Below are 21,660 nucleotides of genomic sequence, written 5' to 3' on the forward strand. Positions count from 1 at the left end.
TTTTTCTATTTTTTAAAAAATCTTCTATAACTTGTTCACAAAAACATCTTGTAAATACTCATGTAGATTACTTAAAAAGAGGCGTATTTTGTGTTTCATTGCCTTCTTATCCCTCATCGACTGTATTGCTTTCTATTTTTCACTCAACGTTCATGGGCAGATACTATATTTGATTTTTGTAATTTGTATATTTTCAGGGGATTAAGATATTTGGATTATTGAAATTTTAAAAATATACTTCTACTTTTATCTTTTATAAAGGTTCTATATGTCTTTTAAGAACACTGAAGGCAGTAATAAATACTTGCAAATTGATCATACTATATTGATCTTCTATATCTATGTCAAGTTTATCCCTAAAACCTTCCCTTTGGAAAGCGTGTTCTGCTGCTCTAGTCATCGCAATACACAGGAGTCATTCCCACTGGCCCTGGTCTGTTTTGCTGCCAGTAATATTTTTCTTCCCTGTATGTCAAAGCATCTAGGGTATATCATATATATATTTTTTTCTTTTATCTCTTTTTAATAAATAAACTAAAAACATTCTGAACCTACATATCAAAACACTTTGTTGTCAGTATCATAGGCCACCTACTCTCTGTGAAAACATCATGGGCACAATTGTGCTTTTAGCACAACCTATACTGCTTCCCACTGATGCTGAGTAGTGAAAGTGCAACCGAACTCCTCTCTCAGGCTGCGTCCAGCCCTCAGATGGCTAACCCATCAGCCTTTCTTTGCTCCAGAAGAAACTAGGATGAGAGCCTTTCCCAGATCCCCTGCTTGCTGTCTTCAACCAACAGTTCTATCCACAGATACTGCCTGATCATTCCTTACATAAAAAAACAAAAAAAAAAAAAAAAAAAAAAAAAAATGGATAAAGACAAAGAAAATAAAATCTAGGTGTAACCTAGAATTTTGAATCCCTTTCTTCACAAAACCTTTTGATGTGATGTACTTTAAATTTTTTAAAAATTTAATACCTTTCTTATGCATATTCTATTATAGGTTGGATTAAACTTTCCAAATGTTACATGCCTAAAGAACAGAAAAAGAAGGGGGGGGGAAAGAGCCAAAGAAAGCATATACTGCTTCTTGAACTATTTGACACATAACATATAAACTTAGAAACTGATCATCAGTCCTCTAAAGTGTAACAGCCATGTTGGAAAAAGTGAAGTTGGAGGAGTATAATTCATGAACTCATGGAAAACCCAAAGGAGACATGTCCCCACCTTCTCCTCTTCTCAAAAACACAAGTGCTACATTTCAATGGGGTTAAATATAAAATATAAAAGTTTCCTTTCAGAACAACAGTGAAAATCACAGGATGTATAAAATCATTGTAAATAGGTAAAATTAATAAACAGGAAACCTCTGCGTCCCCACCTGGCATGACTGGCTGCTCCTTAGGCAGGGAGAATCCTGAAGAGATCTACTGGACCAGAGCTTCTGTGAGAACTCTCCTCTCCCACTCAGACACCACTTTGTACACTAAGGTTTTACAAAGAGGCCATCAGCGCGAGAGGCTAACTTTGAAATAAAATTTTATTTTGATGTATTTCACTAAAATAATGTAAAACAGACACAATTCTCTAAGAACTGAGCCCTGCTCTTACACTATTGTCTTTGGTTTTGTTCCTTTCCTCAGACATGTAGGGAAAGGAAAGGAAACCATAGTTATAGCATCAAAGCAGTGGGTCCCACCAATCAACAGCCTCACAACTGTCTGGAGACCATCTTCAAAATACAAGTTCCTCTGCTCTACTCATCCAACCTGGCTTTCTAACCAGTGGGTTCTAGGTTATGTATATCAAAAAAGCTCCCTACACAAATCTTTTGTACTGAAACTTGAGGATTAATTACGTGACTTTGTCTAAATGCTTTCACATAGGTTATCTTATTTAGTAATTTAAGAATATATCTCTCACTTCAGTTCCAGTAGTTTATTAACACTCAAGTGATGGTGTGTATAATTTAATTTGCATATTCATAGCTATGCTTCTCTCCCATCAAAGATGCTTACTGAGCACATGAGCCTTAAAAGGAGACAGCCCTGACCATGAGACATTGCTCAATTCCTAAGCTGCTATAAGCTTAGTTGTATCACACAAAAAGTGAATATAATACTGTGCATGCTAGTCCTATTTTAAGTAATAAATACAAAACTCGTGTGCCTGGTACAAGGTTAGTGGTCAGACTGTTGGAGTAGCAATTGTAATTTTTCCTTGAGAAGAGATGCCCCCTAATTGTGTATTTATCCACAAATACTGCTTCAATCTTAGAATGCTGTATTAAATATGTGATTATAAAGCAATGTTACCATTTAAAAATACCTGGAATAGTACATGTCTGTTATCCATTAAAAATTCTCTTGGAAGACTATATTTATTTAAAAAAAAATACTGGCTTGCTTGCTTGAAATATTTTCAAAATGCTCTTTTGAGTACACTTTAGTATGTAGTGATTCTCTTTGGGTGCTTTTTATAATCGACCTGTTATCTTTATCATCCACATGTTAGTTTTATAATTGTAGTAAGTAAATAAAATTTATAAATGGGAAAAACTGTCCTTTCAAGTACATATCAGTGGTGCCAGTTTTCTTTTCTTTTCTTTTGCATTTTGGGAATGGATTTGCTCTTTAAAATAGGTGTTTCATGGTCAACTATGATAAAAAGAAGGTTATTGTTTTCCTTTGGGAATTCAAAACTGACATCCAACCAAAAAAAGGAGTGTGACTCATTGTTTTACATAGTTTATACAATTCCCAAGAAGAGCTTCAAGCATTATTTGTGTAAGGGGGTGGGCCACTCATGACAATATCATTTAAATATATTTTAGTATATTTTTCAAAATTTGTCTTATTTTGGTTTAATTGTGCTTAAAATATCATACTTTGTTTGTTTGTTTATTTACTTATTTATTTATATTTTTCTGAAGTGAGAAGCAGGGAGGCAGAGACAGACTCCTGCATGCGCCTGACTGGGATTCATCCGGCAAACCGGCTAGGGGGCGATACTCTGCCCATCTGGGGCATTGCTCCTTTGCAACTGGAGCCATTTTATCATCTGAGACGGAAGCCATGGAGCCATCCTCAGAGACTGGGCCAACTTTGCTCCAGTAGAGCCATGGCTGCAGGAGGGGAATAGAGAGATAGAGAGAAAGGAGAGGGAGAAGGGTGGAGAAACAGATGGGCACCTCTCCTGTGTGCCCTAGCTGGGAATCAAACCCAGGACTTCCATACACCAGGCCAACGTTCTACCACTGAGCAGACTGGCCAGGGCACATGTTGTTTATTTTTAATATACTGTCTCTCCACAGGCTTTCTTGAATTAATATATTTAACTTAGTGAATAGAGATTATTTTCCTACTATAAAGATATCTATCTATGCCTTCTAGATGAAGCAGTAGCCAGGCATAATAATGCTAAAGAGTGTGATGTGGCATATAATTCCCTCCACAAATACACGCATATATAGAGGTTTGTGGGCTCCTGAGATCTGCTTCTAATCTTTGTTTCAGAATTCTCCCCAGCTTTGTGAACTGAAGCCAGAAATCATACACATTTTAAGGTCTAAATCTCACCTGACTGGGCGGTGGCGCAGTGGATAGAGCATTGGACTGGGATGCCGAGGACCCAGGTTCAAGACCCCGAGGTCACCAGCTTGAGCACGGGCTCATCTGGTTTGAGCAAAAAGCTCACCAGTGTGGACCTAGGGTCACTGGCTCAAGCAAGGGGTTACTCGGTCTACTGAAGGCCTGAAGTCAAGGCACATATGAGAAAGCAATCAATGAACAACTAAGGTGTTGCAACGTGCAATGAAAAGCTAATGATTGATGCTTCTCATCTCTCCATTTCTGTCTGTCTGTCCCTGTCTGTCCCTCTCTCTGTCTCTGTAAAAAATAAATAAATAAATAAATAAATAAATAAAATAAAGTTTAAATGTCATTATAAAAAGTGAATGTTAATCCTACTAACCATATAGGTCATTAGGGTGAAATAAATAATGCATGTAAAGTGCTTACTTAGCACAGTCTCTGACACACAGTATGGATTCAATCAATGTAGTTATTGTTGGTTTTGCTCGATCTTCATGGTAGGGAGCAATGGTTTCAACCAGAGTAAAATATTGTTTAATCTTATTGAAAGGTTGACTAAGAATGGGTAAGAGAAACAGGGTTAAGGGATAGATGGCAGTTTTTCTCTAACTATCTCAACAATCTCCCTAATTTAGCCCTCAATTCCCTTGAGGTCAGAAGTAACAGTATTAATATTTCTCACATTCTACATGGGGTACTTGGATCACAGTGAGATTTCTAAGGGTGCCAGTCACTTATCAGTGGAGGTAGAAATCAAATTCAGCATTGTTTCAGTTGGGTTCTCCAACAGTTCACTGCCTTTCATATGCAGATGATTTGTTATGCAATAATTTAATTTAATGCTTTTCATAAAGAATGCCACAGAGGGGCTGCTTCATGTGTGCTACTTTGTTGTTGCCCTGGTGACATTTGAAGAGCCCCCAGGCAATCACAGATATCTGAGGATTCCAAAGAGCAAGTCCATGTGAACAAAAGGGTAAGTGTTAGCATGCAGCTGTTCAGTGGAGGCTCTCAAGTTGTACACTATGAATTAGTACTTTTCTTCTGACTTTTTCCCTCCCCCTTGCCTCTAGTCAGAATAGAGATAAATATATCCAGCTTTCCATAAGGCTGAGTTTGTGCATAAACACAAAGTTCATCTATTTTTAGTAAAATATTTTAAAACCTTTTAAACCATTGACTTAAAACTATTTTGTTTGTATACTAAAATCAGAGAATTATGATATTTCTTACCAAAATTATAAGAAGCCATCAATACTTGTAAGTTGCTTGAAAGAAAGAATTTTATCATATTTATTCTTGTGTCCCCACCTGATAGGCAATCTTGTATAAATCGATAAATGCCTATGAATGAGTTAATACAACCTTGTATTTCAGATTGTTTTTCAAAGGAGTCCTGTTAAAGTAACTGTTGCCCAAAAGCTCTCTGAAAATTTAGTCAACGAATTATATTAGTTTTATTCACTTTAAATTTGTAAATTCAAGCAACCGCACCAATACTTGGAGTAAAGAATCCCCATAAAGCAAGGCTGAAAGTAGGAATTCACAGGATCTTCTGTATGTTCTGCTAATTTAATGAAAGCCATCTTGCCTGACCTGTGGTGGTGCAGTGGATAAAGCGTCAACCTGGAAATGCTGAGGTTGCCCGTTCAAAATCCTGGGCTTGCCTGGTCAAGGCACATATGGGAGTTGATGCTTCCAGCTCCTCCCCCCTTCTCTCTCTCTCTCTCTCTCTCTCTCTCCCCCTCCCCTATAATGAATAAATAAAAAATCTTAAAAAAAAAATAAAGGCAAAGATGGATGTAGCCAATACGAAAAAAAAAAACAAGCCATCTTTAAAAGTCACTCAAGCTCAAGTTTTTTGCAACATACAAGCAAGAGAAGAGGCTCTAATGGTTGTTCTTTAAAGGTGTAGACCCAGGTAACTTAGAAAACATGAATATAAAAATAAACAGGGGCTGTGATGATTATTTCACCCACACATGGAGAAAGGAAAATGGATTCATGTTATCACAGAGTCCTAGAGGAATAAAAGCATTTATGGACGGTCTGAGATAGCACCAGAGGACATGGAGAAGAACCTCAAGCTCATTGTCCAGTCTCTGCTCACCTCTCCAGCCTTTTCTTCACGTGCTCTCTCCTAATTGACTCAAGGTTTCAGCAACACCAATCATTCCCTGCACTGTTTCATGTCTCTCTGCTTCTTTGCACATGCTTGCTCTTCCCCCTTCTCAGAGTGTAAGTTCTCTCCTTTAAGGCCCAACTCAGGGGTTATATATTCTGTGAAGTTAGGCCAACTTCCTCACTCCATCCTCCACTCTCGCTCTACATCCTGTGTATTCTTCTGCCATTGCACTTTCCAAAGTCCTCGAGGATAAGACTTACTGTCTTTCTCATCTTTTTATTCTTAGTGCATGGCACAGCACAGTATCTGGAATATGATATTCATTAAATAAATGTTTTTGAATGGATGAATAAATCCACCTAATTCTTCCCACTTCTATAAAAAAGCTGAGGGCCAGAGGTTATTCTTTCCCTCTTTAAATTAAGCAATGGGCTCTTATGTGACCAGCAACTAAGTTTATTTTATTATTATTTTTTTAATAACTGAGACATGAACTAAATTTGGTACTTCACGGAGTCCTCTATAAAGTCTTTCTGCTTCCTTCCCGGCCAGGGCACATAGGAGAAGCGCCCATTTGCTTTTCCACCCTTCCCCCTCTCCTTCCTCTCTGTCTCTCTCTTCCCCTCCCGCAGCCAAGGCTCCATTGGAGCAAAGATGGCCTGGGCGCTGGGGATGGCTCCTTGGCCTCTGCCCCAGGCGCTAGAGTCGCTCTGGTCGCGGCAGAGCGACGCCCTGGAGGGGCAGAGCATCGCCCCCTGGTGGGCAGAGCGTCGCCCCTGGTGGGCGTGCCGGGTGGATCCCGGTCGGGCGCATGCGGGAGTCTGTCTGACTGTCTCTCCCCGTTTCCAGCTTCAGAAAAATACAAAAAAAAAAAAAAAAAAAAATGTCTTTCTGCTTCCTCTCTTGGCCTCTATTGTCTTTTCTTTCCAACTTTTCCATTGTACACCAGGTAACTATTCATAGGAAATCATACCCAAGATCATATTGGGGCTCCTTCCCAGACCATAAGGCTACAGAGGACCGGACTATATGCAACCCCTTTTCCTACCTCCTTTCTGCTCAACACCGTGCTCCCAGCCCCCAGCATACCTGACATGCCTCAAACATACCCACGTGCTCCTGCTCTAGAACACATCCACGCTCTGCTCCCTCCTCCTTGCCCAGATCTCTGAAGGTCTCTGCTCCAATGCCACTTCCCCAGACAGACCTCTGAACATCAAACCCAACACACCACTCCCTTTCGTTCTCCAGTCTCTTCTCACTGTTTTTTCATAACACTGAATCCCCAGTAGCTGAGACAGTGTTTGGCATAGTAAGTACTGAGTAAATATTTGTTGAATAGTTAAGTCAATGAGAACTTGAAGTCTTTGTGAGGAAAAAAAGTAATATAGTTTGGGAAAAAAATTTTAAAAACCTCTTTTTTTTTTCTCTAGCTCTGTAATTTAAAAAATAGTCAAAAGGGAATATTTTTGTCTTGCAGGCGTCCCCAAACTATGGCCCGCGGGCTGCATGCGGCCCCCTGAGACCATTTATCCGGCCCTCCCGCTGCACTTCCGCAATGGGCACCTCTTTTATCGGTGGTCAGTGAGAGGAGCACTGTATGTGGTGGCCCCCGAATGGTCTGAGGGACAGTGAACTGGCCCTCTGTGTAAAAAGTTTGGCTTAAAGGGATGAGAAATTAATATTTAAATTAAAACTGTACTTTCTCCTTTTTCTCCACCCTAACCTGTAATAACAACAGCAGTGTTAGTTTCCTTTAGCTATAAAATTGCATCTTGGAAGGAGGCAAGAGGACGAGAAAGGGTTATCTTGCTCAACTCCAAAAAGCTGACAGGTATGCCAGACACCTTAGGCTAGGATCATAATAGAGTAGGCAGGGTTTAGGGCCACCAGGCCTGAACTTGGCACCTAGGAGGGAGCAATCAAATTTCTTTAATTTTCTGAGACAGTGATTCGGGCTGTCAACAAACACTTATATCTCAAGGGATAAGCTTTGCTCTTGAAGGTAAGGTACCATTTTTCCCTCAAGATGTTTATCCCCTAAACTAATTTCAGATATGGACATTTTGCTTATGAATGATTGGCCAAGAATGAATTCACCTGTAATCCCAAAAGTCATTTAGTGTGACGTGGAGTTGGACTCTAATCTCAAATTTATCACTAATGAGATATGTGACCTGGAACAGGTTAATTGAATCTCTCTGAGGTTCAGTCAGCTCTTGTAAAATGAATGGTTTGAACAAAATAATCCATAAGGCTTCCATGCACTCTAACATTTCAACTTTGTTTGTTTTTGTTTTGTTTTATTTATTTTTTAGTTAAAAGAAAGAAGAGGATAGAATGTTGGCTGGAATTTCCTCATCATGTTAAAGAGCTTGAATAAATATCATGGCTCTATCAATGTCTTTTACCTTTTTGAAGCTTGCTAGGATATGATCCACAAATGAAGGGAAGGCATTCTTTTTTTTTTTATTATTTCTTCAAAAACTAGTGTATTTTACAATATGAATTATACAGAAGGTAAAAGGATTTTTTTAAAAAAATATAAGACAAAGTCTCTCTATTATAGTACAAAAGAAATCTTGCTGGTGAGACAGGCAGCAGCCTGGAGCATGAAACGCTCAGCAGAATGAGCAGGAAGTTGGGCACCCGAAGCCAGAGGAGGGCCCACGCTTTCCTAGCTGAGCTGGCCTTGGCCAAGTGTCTCCACATGTCTTTAAAATGGGGATGAGAACCATGACCTCAGCATCTTGCTGTGATGGTTCGCAGGATGACATATGGAAAAGCACTGATTCAGGAGCCTTGCACACAACAGACCCTCAAGGTGCTCCCTCCCCCTCCCCCACCGAAGGACACTCACATAGGGAAGAGGGAGATCCTTCCAAGGGGGGAACTCCCCCTTGCTGATGACAAATCATGAAGGATTTGAGCCAGTCCTTGCAAGTAAGTAGGATCTAGGTAGGCAGAGGGAGAGAAAGGCATGGAGTTTGAAATCACTACGAGAGTTTGGAGCCATTTCCAGCCACTGTGGAGAGGACAGTGCCAGGCAGGCTATAAGCAAATAACAATATCATTTGGGAAGCTTGTTAAAGACGCGGACTACAGACCCACCCCTTCTACACGCACAGAAACACAGTCATGTGCACTACCTCCCTAGGAATCATGTTGATTGAATGAATCTGGCGAGGAGTCCAAGGGCCTGTATTTTTAAAAGCTTTCCAGGTGGTTCAGGCCTGTGAGCCTTAGGTTTAGTTAACAGCAACTGACTGATCTTATAAAGCAGAGCTCACATTGGGCAGCAAGAAAGTGACAAGAGAGTGAGCACTGGAGTAAGAGCCTGGATTCAGACACCTCTCAGGCCTGGCCTGGGGACCTCGGGTAGTCAGGTCATTTTTCTCATCCTCCTCTATCTGGTTAATGTGGTAGAGGCCATAGCACTTCCTCTGCTAACCTTAAAGGACTTTTTTGAGAACCTATTGATTTTAAGCCACTTAATAGAAAAACACTTAATTGTAAAGTATTATACAGATATTCAGGATTATCACTAATCATCACCATTATCACCATGGCGACCCTGGAATGCTAGAATGACACCATCAGCTCCTATCTATTACACCATGTGGTAACCTTGAGGCAATATTGGTGGGTCCACATTATCACTCTGACACCATAAACCATCACCCCTTTCTAAGTGTTAGACTGAGATTACAACGGTCTTGGTCACAGTCACCAGGATCTCAAAAGTTTTACATGCCATGCAAAGTGTGCCACACTAACCAACTGACACAGCTGCAAGTAGTAGTTATGTGCCTTGAACAAGTCACTTCATCTGTCTAAGCCTTGGTTTCCTTATACATAAGGTGGGAGCCCCAGGTATAACATAGCAAGCAGCCAAGGGGGCCATGGAGGTTGAAATTCAGCCAAGGGTCTACTTACCCAGCAGCACTCCCATGGGGCTGTATTTTCTCAGGGGAGGAACCATTTTCTAATTGTCTTCTAGTTCATGAGCCTAGAGAGGAAGGTTTTTTCTAAATCAAAGCAGGCTTCTGTATGTGCTATCAGAAACTCTGGTAGTATTCTCCCTGAAGCTTGTCTATCAAATGAGAAAATGCATTAAGTCCTTACTTAGCACAATGCCTGGCATACAATTGATACCAATGCAGGAGAGCTGTTAATGTTATAATTATTATTAATTCATTCATTCAATAAGCATTCATTTTGTACCTTCTGTATTTCAACTATATGCCTGGGCCACTGGACTGTCCATAGTGAATAAGACATTATCCGTTCCTGCAGGAGATTATGACCTAAGGACAAATACAGACACATGAGGAAATCATTATATTTGAATATTGATACAGGAGATCATTTCTAGAGAGAGACCTAGAATTTGAATTTTCTGAATTTTGATAACTGTGCCATTAGGTTTAACTTACTCCTACAGATTTCCTACCTAGAAGGTAAAACTTGTTAAGTCTCTTTGATAAAGCTGTTTATATAATATATCTCATACTTCTTGTACATTCAGAGCTAAGTACACAGAACAAGCTTTCCAAGCCACTATCAGTTGTGTCCCTTTGGGGACCACCATCGGTGCCCACCTGGGTGCCAGGGCACTGCTGTCAGGCAGGTCTACTTTCTTACAATCAGCTGACAACTTATCTGTGATACCATTCAGAACTACACAAATATATACATTCTTGTTTGAAGTAGCTTAAAATCAAATAAAAGTTCATGTGCTCTTTTTATGTAATTGCCCAGAAATTATTTGCATTAAATAATGAACTTAACTTTTAAATAAAAATGCCATCTTTTACATTATTCAGTGGGGATATCTATGTATAACTTCCATTAGCGATGAGGGATTTAACCTATGTGATTTCTGGGACTAGACTGTGGACATATTTTGCATTCTTCACCGAGACAGATGGTCATGATGACAAGATAAAAATTTGGTAGATATGTGCTGGAAATCCTTGGTGATAGACGATAGGCTTTATTACTACTTCCCCTGATTTTCTTTTCTGAGTAAGTAGCCCTAGGCTAAAACTATGCAGGAAATAGTCTTAATAATTTTAATAGAAGTGGTTTAATAAATTAATTTATTATGGGTATTGCAAATACATTTTTAATTAAAAAACAGATTAAGTTCTCAAAGCAAGCCTTAGATCTGAAAATCTAGCCTACTAAGAGTTGTAATTTGTCCCAACCTTTTTTTTTTAAAGTAAAAAACTAAGAAAATATTTGCTTCAATATACCTAATAACTAAAATATCATTATATAACTCTGTAAAAATCAGTGGTAGTGTTGTTGCCATATTTCATAAAGATGCTGTCAGAATCAGTAAATAATAAAATAAAACAAACACACTTTCTGTCTTAGGAGATCACCTTCCCCAAGAGCAAGGGGTACAGAGCATGTGGATTATAGATTGTAGGTGCTTAAGAGAAAGCTTCAGTGTCTCTTTCTGTGACTTTACTCGTCACTTTTATCTTACTTACCTAACACCAAATCACCAGCGAAGGTGAACTTACAAATCAAGGCACAATTCTACAAGAAGCTAGATGCTGGGCCAGCTATATTGTTTTCCAGGCTCGGTATAAAATAAAAATGTAAGCCTTCTATTCAATAATTATTAAAAATATCAAGATAGTAAGAACAAAACATTAAACCAGGTGCAGGACCCTTTTGAGCCCTGCCTGAGTGTGGTCTAGGCTAGGGCTGTTGAGATTCAATGCGTGTTTGCAGGCCCTGGACTCCTAGCTTGTCCCCCTCCTGTTTCCTGCTCCAATTTCTGCAGACAGTTCCAACAACAGAAGGTACCAGTTATAAGTTACTGCCATTGGTAGAGGCCAGGCAACCAAAGTTGCATGGGGAATGACACTGGTAGGCATCCTAGGGTATACTTCAGGGCGTCTGCCTTCTCCCTGTCAGAATGTCCTGCAATATTCACACAAAGAGAACTAAAAGACTTAGGGCATTTAATTTCCTTTGGATACATGGTCTGATTTTATAGATGCATTGCTCTTTAAGCTAAATGGGACCAAAGGATTATCTAGTCTGAGTTCTTTCATTTTAATTAGATCTTCATCAAATTCCATTTAGGCCAAGGACATGGGAATCGATTTTTGGTTGTGTAACTCTAAAGTTGGTGATTTTGATGAACAAACCATAACTGCTGATCATTCAGAAAGACAAAATGTTAGTACTGTATAATGAACAAGTCACACTTTAACACTAATAGATTTACACAACTTGCTGCCAACCATGCTAACAACATCTGTAGCATTTGATTTTTTAATCCCAGTTAGAGCAAAGAGAGTGAGTTTAATGTCTCAGTAATTGGAGATCCCTGCATTTAATCCTCATAACAGCCCTATAAGTTAAGTACTATGCTTATCCTCCTTCTCTTAACAAGTTTCCATTGATTTGAGAGAGAGAGAGAGAGAGAGAGAGAGAGAGAGAGAGAGAGAAACAGGGAGAGAGAAAAGCATTAACTCATTTCACTTAGTTGTGTACTCATTAATTGCTCTTTCTACCTGCCCTGACCAGGGTTGAACCCGTGACCTCTGACATGCTGATTCAATGCTTTATCCACAGAGCTACCCAGCCAGGGCCTTATCCTCCTTTTTAAAAATCAGGAAACAGAAACATTGAGATGAATTCTCTTTCCCAAGAACCCACTGCTTTTGTGTGTAAGCAGGATTCAAACCCATGTAGTCTTGGCTCCAGAAGCTGCTCTTACCAACTAGATCATGACGCCATGTCTGTAATCTTCCATCACACCCAAACACCACTAACCGCACTCTCCTCTACATTGTTGTGTGAACCAAAAGTAAAATGATATGCATTTACTACACAGGGCAACCTATGCTCCTAGCACTGCAGCCATAGCTCTGGCAAATTTTATATCAACATTATGACTGAATTGATGCTAATTTCACAGATGTTAATCACCATTATAGAATTGTAACTGCATATATCTGATGTTCTCTCAAATAGCTTCAATCCCTTTTCCACCATTCTAGTGCTACTCCAAAGGATTAGAGTGTACTTTATCTTTTGTCATTATTACTTTGATTTAGACTTAAGAGCTAGAAATCAAACACAGCGAGGTTTCTCGTCTGTCTTCCCAGAAAGAATAAAATAAAACAATGGTTGAAATATGTAAAAGCTGGGGGTTTTTTTAGTTTATTTTTACTCAAACAATTGCTCCTCTTTTATATCTATTGCTTATGAAGTCTTATTTGGGAGGTCTAAAATAAATATGTAATTTATATACATATGACTGTGCTGGCAGTTCGTGGCTAAGAAAAGTGCAATCCATCATTGATTTAGGAGAGTTCTGTGATATATACAACTCAATGTCAGACAAGAGAGGAAAGCTCTGCCTGCCATCTCTGTGATGTCATTGTGACAAACCCTTGCATTGCCATACAGCAGTACATGAATATAACATATTGTTACACTTCCCAAATATACAATATCAAATATTTTTATTTTAGGATATTATTCCAATGATAAATATTAAATTTAATTAGAAAGCATTTTCAATGACCCTTCAAAGACCCTGAAATTGTTTCCACTTTGTCCAGTTGGAGAGAAGATAAGAAGTATATGATAAAGAATCCCAATTTAATGTCATTGCTAGTAGATATATTAATTTTCAGGAGGTTGCAGAAGCATTATATCTTTTGTTCATTTAATTTCCTATATAGGAAAGAAAAAGAAGTATTCAAAAAACATAGTATGCCATGATGGCATGTAGATAAAATATTCTCTGTTACACCAAACAACAGAACCATAGGATTCTGAAATTTTTACATGAGATAAAAATGTTACTAAGGAAGTATTCTGCCTTATTATGTAAGATGGCTTAACACAGCAGATTTGCAAAAACACTATTATGTAGTCATGGCACATTCTATAGTGTCCTTTTGCAATTTCTGGAAGCTTGCTCTATTTCTGATTAAATATATGAGGTAAGTGATTTGAGCAGCATAATAAAATTTGTGTGCTTTGCCAGGATAACATCACAGTACTGAATTTATGTCCTGCACTACAGTCCCAATGTGATTTGACAAGGACACTATTTCATGGCTCAATAAATACTTATTGACTAACTACAAACATGACAAAATGTTTGTCCTTTAACTTGACTGTTTTAGAGCTAAACATTCAAGGATTCTGGAGAAAAAAAAAGCCCAGGAATGTTGTAACACTTTCAAAACACTTTTGTTTTCATTTTGGAATATTACTAAACTTGCAAAGCGTCAGACTAGAAATACATTGTTGGATGAACCCTGAAAAACTACAAAATCTCAAAGCAAATTTTTCTTTACAAGTTATTTTGTTCAACATACATATAAAAACACAAAGGAGGAGTATATATCAATTTCATGGATATGTGCTCCATGTCTAAATGATCATTTCATGACTGGCAAAAATGGTATCAAATGGTCTTCTCAAGGAATTCTAGCCAACTCATGGTGCATGTGTCTCTCTTACTAAGTAACCAACCACCAGCAATGAAGAAATATCATCCTTTCTTTACTCTATTTCCAGGAGGCAATTGTGTTACTTCCAAGGGTTTGCCAACACATTGCAGATAAGTTAGGCAAAGTTTAAGTTAAACTTTTTACAAACAAAAAAATGTAAAATGTTATCTATTTTTCTCTGCATAATTTCCCTTCAATTTTATTATAGATAAACCATAACTTATAAATAGATACAATACTAAAAAATTCACAATGTAGAATTTTTCTTACAAGCTAAGCTTTTTTGGTTAGACTATTTCCAGATAGTAGGACAGCAGAGATGTTACCTTTCCAATATAAAACTCTTACCCTATTATAAGTGGGGCCAACAATTTATAGTAACCATAGAAGCATTCTTGCTAAGATCACTTTTATTTAATTAACTGTATTTTAATTTATATATATATATATATATGGCAATCTCAAGAAGTCTTTCCTTCCATCTTATTTAAATTTCTGTAAATTTTACTTAGTATTATAATTTCTAAATTAAAATATTTTATTAGTGAGACCTTTTTTTTTTATTAATCAACAGTTCTAAGACCAAATAAGTAATAAATCAGTCACAAAAAATTATTTGGGAACAAGACTACCACCGAGTTAAGAAAACTGAGAAGAAAACAAGCAAATGAAGACTTCAAAGTGCTGTACTAGAAAAGCCAAATCCAACAGTGGATTACAAACAACAGCTGATGCCAACCCAAGTAGACCTAGAAATAACACAACTGAAAGTTGGAGGTAGACAACACCAACCCAAGACTCAACCAGCTCTACAAACAACACACCCAAACACACAGGCATAATGAGAAAACAGAGAAGTGCAATCCAAATGAATCAACAAGAGAAACCTCCAGAAAATAAACTAAGTGATATGAAAATAACCAAACTACCGAATGCAGAGTTTAAAATAAGAATTATTAGAATGCTAAAAGATTTTAGAACAACAATGGATTTTCACAATGAGCACATAAATAGATTACAAGCATCAAAAAGGACATTAAAATAATAAAAAAAATTAGTCAGAAATGACAAATACAATATCAGAAATGAAGACCACAATGGAAGGAATTAAAAGCAGGTTGGATGAAGCTGAGGTTCAAATCAGTGAGTTAGAGGGCAAGATAAACAAAGGCACAGAAGCAGAGCAGCAAAAAGAAAAGAGGCTCAAAAAATCTGAGGAAACTCTAAGAGAGCTCTGTGACAACATGAAGAGAAATAACATCCTTATCATAGGGGTCCCTGAAGAAGAAGAGAAAAAACAAGGGATAGAAACTTTATTCAATCAAATCATAGCTGAAAACTTCCCTAAATTGATGCAGGAAAAAGGGATGCAAGTTCAAGAAGCACAGAGAATTCCATGAAAGAGAAACCCAAAGAAATCTACACCAAGACACATCATAATTAAAATACCAAAGCTAAGTGATAAAGAGAAAATATTAAAAGCTGCTAGAGAAAAAAAAGGCTATTACCTACAAAGGAGCCCCAATAATGATGACTTCAACTTCTCAACAGAAACACTTGAGGCCAGAAGGGAATGGCAAGAAATATTCAAAGTAATGCAGAACAAGAGCATACAACCAAGACCACTTTATCCAGTAAGGCTATTGTTTAAAGTTGAAGGAGAAATAAAAAGCTTCCCAGACAAAAAAACAAAACAAAACAAAAAAACCCAAGGAATTCATTACAACCAAACCAATGCTGCAAGAAATGTTAAGGGGCCTGTTGTAAACAGATCAAAGGGGGAAAAGAATATAGCAAAAGAAGAATACAGCTTTAAAGAATAAAATGGCAATAAACAACTACATATCAATAATAACCTTAAATGTAAATGAATTAAGAGATCCAATTAAAAGACATATGGTAGCTGCATGGATAAAAAAGCAGGACCCATACATATGCTGTCTACAAGAGACACACCTTAAAACAAAAGATGCACATAGACTAAAGGTAAAAGGATGGAAAAAAATATTTCATACAAATAGAAATGAAAAAAAGCTTGGGTAGCAATACTTATATCAGACAAAATGGACTTTAAAACAAAGACTATAGTAAGAGATAAAGAAGGCCACTACATAATGATAAAGGGAGCAATCCAACAGGAAGATATAACCATTATAAATATCTACGCACCTAATATAGAAGCACCTAAATATATAAAGCAGACTTCGATGGATTTAAAGGGCGAGATCAACAGCAATACCATAATAATAGAGGATTTCAATACCCCACTAACATCACTAGATAGATCCTCAAGAAAGAAAATTTACAAAGAAACAGCAGACTTAAAGAACACACTAGATCAACTTGATTTAATAGATATCTTCAGAACCTTTCACCTAAAGCAACAGAATATACATTCTTTTCAAGTGCTCATGGTACATTCTCTAGGATAGACCACATGTTAGGGCACAAAAGAGGTCTCAACAAATTTAAGAAGATTGGAATCATATCAAGCACTTTCTCTGATCACAATGGCATGAAACTAGAAATCAACCACAACAGAAAGACTAAAAAATTATCAGACACATGGAAACTAAATAGCATGTTATGAAATAACAAATGAATTAACAATGAGATTAAAGAAGAAATAAAAAAATACCTAGAATCGAATGATAATGAGCATACAATTCAAAATTTATGGGATACAGCAAAAGCAGTACTGAAAAGGAAGTTCATAGCATGACAGGAATACTTTAAGAAGCTAGAAAAAGCTCAAATAACTTAACCCTGCTTCTAAAAGAACTGGAAAAAAAAGAGCAAGTAAAGCCCAGAGCTAGAAAAAGGAAAGAAATAATAAAGATCAGAGTGGAAATAAATGACATAGAGGCTAAAGAAACAATACAGAGGATCAATGAAACCAAGAGCTGGTTCTTGGAAAGGGTAAACAAGATTGATTAAACCTTAATCAGACTCACCAAGAAATAAAGAGAGAGGACTCAAATAAATAAAATTAGAAATGAGAGTGGAGAAATAACTGGCATAAGAACAGGCATATAGATCAATGAAACAGAACTGAGAACCCAGAAATAAACTCACACCTTTATGGACAATTAATATTTGACAAAGGAGGTAAGAGCATACAATGGAGTAAAGACAGCCTCTTTAACAAATGGTGTTGTGTAAATTCTACAGCTACCTGCAAAAAAAAATGAAACTAGACCACCAACTTACACCACTCACAAAAATGAACTCAAAATGAATAAAAGACTTAAATATAAGTCGTAAAACTATAAGCATCTTAGAAGAAAACATAGGCAGTAATATATTTGCTGATTTATCTCCACAGGCAATTGAAATAAAAGACAGGATAAACAAATGGGACTATATCAAACTGAAAAGCTTTTGTACAGCTAAAGACAATATGAACAGAATAAAAAGACAAACTGCACAATGGGAGAACATATTCGACAATACGTCTGATAAGGGGTTAATAACCAAAATTTATAAAGAACTTGTAAAACTCAACACCAGGAAGACAAACAATCCAATCAAAAAATGGGCAAAAGAGATGAATAGACACTTCTCCAAAGAGGTCATACAGATGGCCAATAGACAGATAAAAAACTGTTCAACATCACTAATCATTAGAAAATTGCAAATTAAAACCACAATGAGATACCACCTCACACCAATCAGAATGGCGCTCATTAACAAAACAATGCACAATAGGTGCTGGTGAGGATGTAGAGAAAGGAGAACCCTCCTGCACTGCTGTTGGGAATGCAGACTGGTGCAGCCACTGTGGAAAACAGTATGGAGATTCCTCAAAAAATTAAAAATCGAACTGCCTTTTGACCCAGCCATCCCACTTTTAGGAATAAATCCCAAGAACACCATATCACTGATTCAAAAAAAGAAATGCATGTTTATGGCAGCATTGTTCACAATAGCGAAGATCTGGAAACAGGCCACGTATCTGTCAGTGGACAAGTGGATTAAAAAGCAGTGGTACATATACACCACTACGGGGCCATGAAAAAGAAGGAAATATTACCTTTTGCAACAGCATGGATGGACCTGGAAACTATTATGCTAAGTGAAATAAGCCAGGCAGAGAAAGAAAAATATCATATTACCTCACTCATTTGAGGAACCTAAGAACAATGAGAACTAAGGAATGAAATTGAGACAGAGGAGGGATCAAAGGGAACAGAGGAAAGGAGGACAGAGGGAAAGGGGATGATAGGATGGATAAACCTGAAGGGAAGGGGGGAGGGCAAAGTGAGGAGGGGGGAAAGAGAGATGTTGAGGGGAATAAGGGGGAGGGGGACACATTTGGGGCAACCCTAGATTCAATGTAAACACAATTAAATAAATAAATAAATAAATACCCAATATATGGGAGCAGGCAAAGGCAGAAAAAGCCCAAAGAGATCAGGCAAAATACCAGGCATTAGCAGCTGCCCTACAGGGCTCCAATGACACAAGTACTTCCTCAAAGGAGCCTTGTAAAACTCTACCAAGACCCTGCTTCAAGTGTGGAAAGGAAGGCATTAGGCAAAAGCCTGTCTGTTCCCTCAGCGCCTGCCAGGTCCTTGCCATCGCTATGAGAAAAAGGGACACTGGAAGGTGGACTGGCCCCTCTCTCCTCAAAGGGAGGGTTCAGTCTCTTCAACCCCTAACCCAGCTACTTCTGACTTAACTTTTCCCTGCCTGCTGGGACTTGCTACTGAAGACTGAAGGTGCCTAGGGCCTTTGGCCTATCCCACATCACCATTAAAGAGCCATGGGTAACCATCCAAGTGGTAGGTAAGCCGATCTCATATCTCATAGACACAGGGCCACTTAATCAGCTTTACCCGAATATTCAGGTCCTGCTTATCCTTCAGAGATCTCTGTCATGGGTGTTGATGGCCTTGTCTCTTCACTTGCCATGAATCCTCTGCCCTGTTTTATACATGGTGTCTCCTTTACTCACTCTTTTTTCCTCCCGCCCAGATGCCTTACACCTATTTTAAGTCAAGACCTACTTTCTAAATTTAGAACCTTGCTCTCCCTCCATCTCCCAAGCTCTAAGTCAGCCTTGTTGCTTTTCCTCAGCCAGGCAGACTCACCACGTCTAGTACAGACCTACCCTTACCTCCAGACAGAGGTGGATTAAGGTCTGTTGAAGACCTGGGCACAGACAAAAATATTGGGCCTCTTAAAAAAAGAGAAAGACAGAGACAGGGAAAATAAAAATATATGTTAACTATATTTTTAAATAAATAAAAAATATTATGTACTATTAATGTTAAAATTGCACATATGAAACCAAACAAACTTGGTTTCATTAGAAAAAAGTGTAAAGTTGGAGTTTTGCAGGTCCCTTCAGAAGTCAGGGCCCAGGGCATGTGCCCAATGTGCCTGCTGTTAAATCTGCCTCTGCCTCCAATCATAGTGAATCCCAAGGTGTGGGACACTTCCCAACCATCAATAGCTTCTCATCATACCACTGTCCAAATCAGACTCCAAACTTCATCTTGTTTCCCCAACCAGCCTCAATATTGCATATCCCTCAACTAAGGGCTTAAAACCCATAGTTGAAAAACTTTTAGGTCAAGGCCTTCTTTGACCCATTCATTCTCCTTATAATACCCTCATTTTATCCATCAGAAGCCAAACAGATTTGTCCAAGATCTCTGCATCATTAATGCAGCAGTGCTATCCATTCAACACATCATAACTAATCCTTATACTGTCCTGACTCAGGTCCCTCCAAAAAAAAAAAAAAAAAAAAAAAAGAAAAGAAAATTATTTATTAGAGCTTTCCTATTTTTCTGCCATAAGAAGGCTGAATTTCAGAACAGTGTTGCTATTTTTCTAATTCCCCAGAAATTTACCATGTGTAGAATACAGGGTGAGGCAAAAGTAGGTTTACAGTTGTTTGTATGGAAAGAATACAATAATGAACACATAATACTACAAGAATAAAGTCTGTTTCACCTACTCACAACTGTAAACCCACTTTTGCTGCACCCTGGACGGTTACCACCCAACTACTGTGCTGTAAGGAAAGGATATTCTGGGACTGGGTCCTCAGGTGCTCCTTTTTCTACTGTCTCTTCCCCATCCAGATGAATAACCCCAGATTTATAGCAGATTTTTGACTTTTCTCCCAAACCTATACTTGGAAATATAACCTTTTGCTTTAATCTTTGGATGTCCAATAGGCATCTGTGCCCTAATTTGGCCAGAGGAGAACACCTCATTCCTCAGCTGTCTTATTTAAAAAAAAAATTCATTTGCAAATACAACATGCAGATTTGCCAGGTGTCTCCTACTCAGCCTGTGGCACTACAAACCGAAGAGTCCTTGAGCCTCCCTCACCTGCAAGGATCAGTCTGGCAGCACGGTGGCCTCCACTTCAAAGACACATTCCAAATCCCTTTCTCGACATTTCCCCCACTGTCACCCTAGTCCATGCCACTGTCTCTCTCTCACCTGGACCACTCCAGTAATGCTTTACTTGGGTCCTGTCACTCCCCTACTTAAAATCTTTTGCTTCTTATTACACGTAGAGCCAAATCCAAACTTTCTACTCTGACAATAAGGCTCAATCTGATCTTAAAATTTGACCCTGCCCATACTTCTGACATCTCCTACCACCTACTCATACCACCTTTTTTTTTTATTATTCTCTAGACACATGGAACTTTTTCTTTTCTTTTTCTGTCCCTGTAAAATGACAAGCTCATTCCAACCTCACTTAAGCAAAAACTTTTCATAGGTACTTAGAATATGGCCTTGTGATAGACACACACTTCTTTCTGTGTGTTGTCATATGATAGTCAGTGGTTCACAGCCCGGACCTCCCACTGAAACATCTCCGGAACTTTCAAGAGCGCTGATCATCAGGCACCATCTGAACTGACTCAGAATCTCTGGGAAGCAGACAGGAAATCCCTATTTCTGAGAGGCTTCGGAAGGTTGTCCGTGCAGCGAAGGCTGAGAACCCTGATACATCATCTGATGTGCTCTCCTCTGATTTTAAATTTTTTTTTTTCTTTTTGTATTTTTCTGAAGCTGGAAACGGGGAGAGACAAGACAGACTTCCGCATTCGCCCCACCGGGATGCACCCGGCACGCCCACCAGGGGCGACGCTCTGCCCACCAGGGGGCGATGCTCTGCCCCTCCGGGGCATCACTCTGCCACGACCAGAGCCACTCTAGTGCCCTCTGCTCTAGGCCAAGCAGCCATCCCCAGCGCCCGGGCCATCTTTGCTCCAATGGAGCCTTGGCTGCGGGAGGGGAAGAGAGAGACAGAGAGGAAGGGGGGGAGGTGGAGAAGCAAATGGGCGCTTCTCCTATGTGCCCTGGCCGGGAATCGAACCCGGGTCCCCCACACGCCAGGCCGATGCTCTACCGCTGAGCCAACTGGCCAGGGCCTCCTTCTCTGATTTTAAATGTGTGTTTAC

General features: G+C 38.7%; 1 protein-coding gene across 3 annotated transcripts in view; it reads right to left on the reverse strand.

Moving 5' to 3' along the window:
- The window catches only part of STARD13 (StAR related lipid transfer domain containing 13), a 238,602-nt gene that overhangs the window by 210,386 nt on the left and 6,556 nt on the right, over window positions 1-21,660 (reverse strand). For 2 of the 3 annotated variants that reach the window (XM_066381017.1, XM_066381014.1), the window contains exon 2: window positions 9,951-10,033. The exons of the other annotated variant lie outside the window; for it this stretch is intronic. The gene's annotated coding sequence lies outside the window, so the exon portion shown is untranslated. The remainder of the gene's footprint in view (window positions 1-9,950; window positions 10,034-21,660) is intronic. 3 annotated transcript variants of the gene reach the window in all.

This window comes from Saccopteryx leptura, chromosome 4, assembly GCF_036850995.1.
Source record: "Saccopteryx leptura isolate mSacLep1 chromosome 4, mSacLep1_pri_phased_curated, whole genome shotgun sequence".
NCBI classification, from domain to species: Eukaryota; Metazoa; Chordata; class Mammalia; order Chiroptera; family Emballonuridae; genus Saccopteryx; species Saccopteryx leptura.